The sequence below is a fragment of the Ranitomeya variabilis genome, chromosome 2 (genome assembly GCF_051348905.1).
Source record: "Ranitomeya variabilis isolate aRanVar5 chromosome 2, aRanVar5.hap1, whole genome shotgun sequence".
NCBI lineage: Eukaryota > Metazoa > Chordata > Amphibia > Anura > Dendrobatidae > Ranitomeya > Ranitomeya variabilis.
This window is the reverse complement of record NC_135233.1, coordinates 934,477,058-934,484,610: the sequence shown is the minus strand read 5'-3', so window position 1 is coordinate 934,484,610 and position 7,553 is coordinate 934,477,058.

Here is a 7,553-nt window from a genome sequence, read left to right as displayed (position 1 = left end):
GCGGCGAATTTCAGAGAGGGTCTCTCTGATGCCATTAAGGATGTTATGGTGGGGTTCCCTGTGCCTGCGGGTCTGAATGAGTCCATGACAATGGCTATCCAGATCGATAGGCGTCTGCGGGAGCGCAAACCTGTGCACCATTTGGCGGTGTCTACTGAGAAGACGCCAGAGAATATGCAATGTGATAGAATTCTGTCCAGAAGTGAACGGCAGAATTTTAGACGAAAAAATGGGTTGTGCTTCTATTGCGGTGATTCAACTCATGTTATATCAGCATGCTCTAAGCGTACTAAGAAGCTTGATAAGTCTGTTTCAATTGGCACTTTACAGTCTAAGTTTATTCTATCTGTGACCCTGATTTGTTCTTTATCATCTATTACCGCGGATGCCTATGTCGACTCTGGCGCCGCTTTGAGTCTTATGGATTGGTCCTTTGCCAAACGCTGTGGGTATGATTTGGAGCCTCTTGAAACTCCTATACCCCTGAAGGGGATTGACTCCACCCCATTGGCTAGCAATAAACCACAATACTGGACACAAGTAACTATGCGGATTAATCCGGATCACCAGGAGATTATTCGCTTTCTTGTGCTGTATAACCTACATGATGTGTTGGTGCTTGGATTGCCATGGCTGCAATCTCATAACCCAGTCCTTGACTGGAAAGCTATGTCTGTGTTAAGCTGGGGATGTAAGGGGACGCATGGGGATGTACCTGTGGTTTCCATTTCATCATCTATTCCCTCTGAGATTCCTGAATTCTTGACTGAATATCGTGACGTTTTTGAAGAACCTAAGCTTGGTTCATTACCTCCGCACCGGGAGTGCGATTGTGCCATAGATTTGATTCCGGGTAGTAAATACCCTAAGGGTCGTTTATTTAATCTGTCTGTGCCTGAACATGCTGCTATGCGAGAATATATAAAGGAGTCCTTGGAAAAGGGACATATTCGTCCTTCGTCATCTCCCTTAGGAGCCGGTTTTTTCTTTGTGGCTAAGAAAGATGGCTCTTTGAGGCCGTGCATTGATTATCGGCTTTTGAATAAAATCACGGTTAAATATCAATATCCGTTGCCACTGCTGACTGATTTGTTTGCTCGCATAAAGGGGGCCAAGTGGTTCTCTAAGATAGATCTTCGTGGGGCGTATAATTTGGTGCGAATTAAGCAGGGGGATGAGTGGAAAACCGCATTTAATACGCCCGAGGGCCACTTTGAGTATTTGGTGATGCCTTTTGGTCTTTCAAATGCCCCTTCAGTCTTTCAGTCCTTTATGCATGACATTTTCCGTGATTATTTGGATAAATTTATGATTGTGTATCTGGATGATATTTTGATTTTTTCGGATGACTGGGACTCTCATGTCCAGCAGGTCAGGAGGGTTTTTCAGGTTTTGCGGTCTAATTCCTTGTGTGTGAAGGGTTCTAAGTGCGTTTTTGGGGTTCAAAAGATTTCCTTTTTGGGATATATTTTTTCCCCCTCTTCCATCGAGATGGATCCTGTCAAGGTTCAGGCTATTTGTGATTGGACGCAACCCTCTTCTCTTAAGAGTCTTCAGAAATTTTTGGGCTTTGCTAACTTTTATCGTCGATTTATTGCTGGTTTTTCTGATGTTGTTAAACCATTGACTGATTTGACTAAGAAGGGTGCTGATGTTGCTGATTGGTCCCCTGCTGCTGTGGAGGCCTTTCGGGAGCTTAAGCGCCGCTTTTCTTCCGCCCCTGTGTTGCGTCAGCCTGATGTTGCTCTTCCTTTTCAGGTTGAGGTCGACGCTTCTGAAATCGGAGCTGGGGCGGTTTTGTCGCAGAGAAGTTCCGATTGCTCCGTGATGAGACCTTGTGCTTTTTTCTCGCGTAAATTTTCGCCCGCCGAGCGGAATTATGATGTTGGAAATCGGGAGCTTTTGGCCATGAAGTGGGCTTTTGAGGAGTGGCGTCATTGGCTTGAGGGGGCTAGACATCAGGTGGTGGTATTGACGGACCACAAAAATCTAATTTATCTTGAGTCCGCCAGACGCCTGAATCCTAGACAGGCGCGCTGGTCGTTGTTTTTCTCTCGGTTTAATTTTGTGGTGTCCTACCTGCCGGGTTCTAAGAATGTTAAGGCGGATGCCCTTTCTAGGAGTTTTGAGCCTGACTCCCCTGGTAATTCTGAACCTACAGGTATCCTTAAGGATGGAGTGATATTGTCTGCCGTTTCTCCAGACCTGCGGCGGGCCTTGCAGGAGTTTCAGGCGGATAGACCTGATCGTTGCCCACCTGGTAGACTGTTTGTTCCTGATGATTGGACCAGTAAAGTCATTTCTGAGGTTCATTCTTCTGCGTTGGCAGGTCATCCTGGAATCTTTGGTACCAGGGATTTGGTGGCAAGGTCCTTCTGGTGGCCTTCCCTGTCTCGAGATGTGCGAGGCTTCGTGCAGTCTTGTGACGTTTGTGCTCGGGCCAAGCCTTGTTGTTCTCGGGCTAGTGGATTGTTGTTGCCCTTGCCTATCCCGAAGAGGCCCTGGACGCACATCTCGATGGATTTTATTTCGGATCTTCCTGTTTCTCAGAAGATGTCTGTCATCTGGGTGGTGTGTGATCGTTTCTCTAAGATGGTCCATTTGGTTCCCCTGCCTAAGTTGCCTTCTTCTTGCGAGTTGGTTCCTCTGTTTTTTCAAAATGTGGTCCGTTTGCATGGTATTCCGGAGAATATCGTTTCTGACAGAGGTACCCAATTCGTGTCTAGATTTTGGCGAGCATTCTGTGCTAGGATGGGCATAGATTTGTCTTTCTCGTCTGCTTTCCATCCTCAGACTAATGGCCAGACCGAGCGGACGAATCAGACCTTGGAGACATATTTGAGGTGTTTTGTGTCTGCAGATCAGGATGATTGGGTTGCTTTTTTGCCTTTAGCGGAGTTTGCCCTCAATAATCGGGCCAGTTCTGCCACCTTGGTGTCTCCCTTTTTCTGTAATTCGGGGTTTCATCCTCGATTTTCTTCTGGTCAGGTGGAATCTTCGGATTGTCCTGGAGTGGATGCTGTGGTGGAGAGGTTGCATCAGATTTGGGGGCAGGTAGTGGACAATTTGAAGTTGTCCCAGGAGAAGACTCAGCTTTTTGCCAACCGCCGGCGTCGGGTTGGTCCTCGGCTTTGTGTTGGGGACTTGGTGTGGTTGTCTTCTCGTTTTGTCCCTATGAGGGTTTCTTCTCCCAAGTTTAAGCCTCGGTTCATCGGCCCGTACAAGATATTGGAGATTCTTAACCCTGTGTCCTTCCGTTTGGACCTCCCTGCATCTTTTTCTATTCATAATGTTTTTCATCGGTCATTATTGCGCAGGTATGAGGTACCGGTTGTGCCTTCCGTTGAGCCTCCTGCTCCGGTGTTGGTTGAGGGCGAGTTGGAGTACGTTGTGGAAAAAATCTTGGACTCCCGTGTTTCCAGACGGAAACTCCAGTATCTGGTCAAATGGAAGGGATACGGTCAGGAGGATAATTCTTGGGTGACTGCCTCTGATGTTCATGCCTCCGATTTGGTCCGTGCCTTTCATAGGGCTCATCCTGATCGCCCTGGTGGTTCTGGTGAGGGTTCGGTGCCCCCTCCTTGAGGGGGGTGTACTGTTGTGAAATTGGATTTTGGGCTCCCCCGGTGGCCACTGGGGGAATTGAACTGGTGTGCATCATCCTCTCTGTTCACCTGTTTCCATCAGGATGTGGGAGTCGCTATTTAGCCTTGCTCCTCTGTCACTTCCATGCCGGTCAACATTGTAATCAGAAGCCTTTCTGTGCATGTTCCTGCTGCTAGACAACTCCCAGCTAAGTTGGACTTAGTCCTTGTTTGTTTTTGCATTTTGTTCCAGTTCACAGCTGTAGTTTCGTTTCTGTGTCTAGAAAGCTCTTGTGATCTGAAATTGCCACTCTGATGTTATGAGTTAATACTAGAGTCTTAAAGTAATTTCAGGATGGTATTTTGATAGGGTTTTCAGCTGACCATGAAAGTGCCCTTTCTGTCTTCCTGCTATCTAGTAAGCGGACCTCAATTTTGCTAAACCTATTTTCATACTACGTTTGTCATTTCATCTAAATCACCGCCAATATTTGTGGGGGCCTCTGTCTGCCTTTCGGGGAAATTTCTCTAGAGGTGAGCCAGGACTATATTTTCCTCTGCCAGGATTAGTTAGTCCTCCGGCCGGCGCTGGGCGTCTAGGGATAAAACGCAGGCTACGCTACCCGGCTACTGTTAGTTGTGCGGCAGGTTTAGTTCATGGTCAGTTTAGTTTCCATCCTTCCAAGAGCTAGTTCTTATGTTTGCTGGGCTATGTTCTCTTGCCATTGAGAACCATAACAGGTTATGGTGCGGATCTACCTGAAAAAGACACTGTGCACGTACCCTCAGGTTTTATGCCTGACCAGTGTATACTGTATATTATGTATAGTTAGGAAGTACGGAACTCCTAGAAATGGTTCGTGCTAGGATCGAGTCCCAACCCTTAAATATATAGAAAAGAATCTGGCACTCAAAATGACATGTGAAGAAGTTCCTTTTAATAATGTTGTCTAAAATCAGTGCAGAGAACGGTCGCACCTTCTCCTGCGCTCTTTACTCACTCCTCCTGCCGTTGCTACGCACTCCAGTGTATGTTTGATAAAGATCTGCTTGTCCGAAACGTTACTGATTGTTACACTGATTTCGGACTACTTTATTAAAAAGAACTTCTCCACATCATGCTATTCTGAGTGCCGGATTCTTTTCTATATACTGTACATTATTCAGGGACATACATAGAAATCATGGGGCCCCATAGCAAAAGTCTGAATGGGCCCCCCCAAAAAAAATTCACCGCCTAGCCCAGCTCCTGGTCTTGCATCTCCACACAGCCTCAGCACCTCACGCTCCACCTCCAACAGCTGGTAGCTGCCCTCACATGTGCAACTACTTCAGGCCGGGCCCAGCATACACTGCTCTCTCTGGCTGGAAAGCTACGTCGGCCAGCAGGCGTGGCGTCCTTATTCAAATCGAGCCAGAGAGTTCAGCCAGGAGCAGTGCAGGACTAGAAAGGAGGAGTTAGGAGTAGCCAGGTACAGAGTGACGGCGGCGCGCACATTTAGTTAAAGGCACACGGCACAGCACAGCCCAGGGGCGGACTCTGACATCTTGGGGCCCCTGTGCAAGAAACGTGTCTAGGCACCCTCCTTTTATGGTGACAAAGCTACGTATATATAAATATACTGTATATGTTAGGAGTCGAGTTCCCGCCGCTTCACAGGGGTAATCTTGAGCCATGTCTGCTGTGGTCTCTCATTCTGCTTCAGCTGCAGTGGAGTCTGCTCAGCGGAGATGTCGGTCCCAGCATCTCGCTCAGCCTGATACTGTGCAAAGGGTTACTGCTGCCTTTCCAGGTTCTGCTTTTGTAGCCAGCACTGGTCAGCGGTGTGTAGGCTTTTCTGGGACTAAGTCCTGCTTTGCACACACTGAGCATGCCCACAGGAGGACCTCTCATTGGAGGTCAGGGGTCACACGCTCAGGCCCTGTAGCAGCTCCTATTGGACCACTTGGAAGGTCCTTGTCTGCTACAGCTATAAAAGGTTTGGATGGCCGCACGGCCATGCGCTAGTATCAAACCAAAGTCTATGAGCTCAGCGCCAGTGTGGTCATGTCGGGATGTGGTTAGGGTTTGGCTGAAATAAGCCCCTAGAATACCGGCACCTCCGGTGGGGAGTTTGTATGTGTGTATTCAGGGCCTTGGCTGAAATAAGCCACTAGAATACCAGCACCTCCGGTGAGGAGTTGTTTTCCTGTTTCTCTTACTGCATAACCACAATTTTGCTCTGTTTGGTAGCTGTGTACCTCTGTGAGGTTAACAGGGCACAACATCTTGTTTCTAGCAAATCTGTGAAGTTAACAGAGTTTGCTTATACCGCCATATAGCGCCGCCATTTGCCAGCATCAGGTTCTTCTCCTGCATGGTGGACCACGGGTTGCAAACGCACCTATTAATACATATATATATATATACTCGGTGCGTTCCGCCAACCCTAACATATATATTTATATCCATGCACATACATGTATATATTACATATTGGATTATATAGAGTCCTGTTTTTTATTACATACCGTCATCTCTTGGTAGATATATAATGCAATGATAGCTGATGGAGCATGGGTAAGCTTCTTTTCTAATGGAGGAGATGATGGACTGGTGGTCTGGTCACCGGCTCCTCCATCAGCAGTCATTTTATATCTAACAAGAGAGTGGACTATGTAATAAAAGAGGGAGCTGTGAATAACAAAAATAAAAAGAAAACACTATGTAAGAGACAATACTGTGCATAACAGCAGAGGAAGCTATATAATAAGGGACGGCATCATATATAACTAGAGGGGATGGTACATAATAAGGGACGGTGTTATACATAATAAAAGAGGATGTATGTAACCAAGGATGGTGTTATACATAATAAGTGAGTACACTATATACTAAGGTACTGTGTTAGACATAATAAGTGAGTACACTATATACTAAGGGACTGTGCTATACATAAAAAGTGACTACACTATATACTGAGAGGTGGCGCTATACATAATAAGCGAGTACACTATATACTAAGGGACTGTGCTATACATAATAAGTGGGTACACTATATACTAAGGTGCTGTGCTATGTATAATGAGTGAGTACACTATATACTAAGGGACTGTGCTAAACATAATAAGTGATAATAACGTCTTCCTCCACCTCCCCATTCCTAAATCCATTATAAATCCCCCTTCCTCCATTCCCAATCCCCCACACCTCTCATTGTCCTTCTCCCCCTGCATCCCATTATTGTCCTCTCCCCCAACACCCCTATCATTGCCCTTTCCCCCACCTCTATCATTGCCTTTCCCACCACCCCATCATTGCCCATTCCACCACCTCCATCATTTCCTCCTCCCCTAATACCCCCATCATTGCCCTTTCCATCACCCCCATCATTGCCTTCTCCCCCATCACCCCCATCATTGCCCTTTCCTCCACCTACACACACACAAAGGCACACACAGCACCATTCACCTCTCTGCACGTTCCCCCGCAGCGCTATGCATGCATGCACACACACACACCACGACTCATCTCTGCACACACACATACGTACGTACTTACACACACAGCAGACAGCATCTCTCACCTCTCCGCACGCTCTCCCACAGCCACAGCATCGCCGACAGCTTCCTCTCACTGGCACAGCGGCCACGGTGCTGCATGATGATGCAATCCAGATGCGCTGCTGACTGCTGTGTGAGACAGGAAGCGTGGGCAGGAAGCAGGATGGATTGCTGCAGCTCCGCTGCCATTTTCTCTTGTAGGCAGCGCAGCGGAGCTACAGAGATCTCTCCCTGCCTGCCGCACATGAGGGCAATCTGGCCAGGGCCCCCCGAAGCCTATGGTGGGATAAACAGGCCAGATTGCCCTCATTATTAGGCACCCTGCAGGGCCCCCCAGAGCCTCTGTGTCCCGGTTTGTATGTCCGCCCCTAGCACAGCCTTTGCGGTCTGACTCCGGCGTGCCCCTCACTCCTCGAGGCACCATAG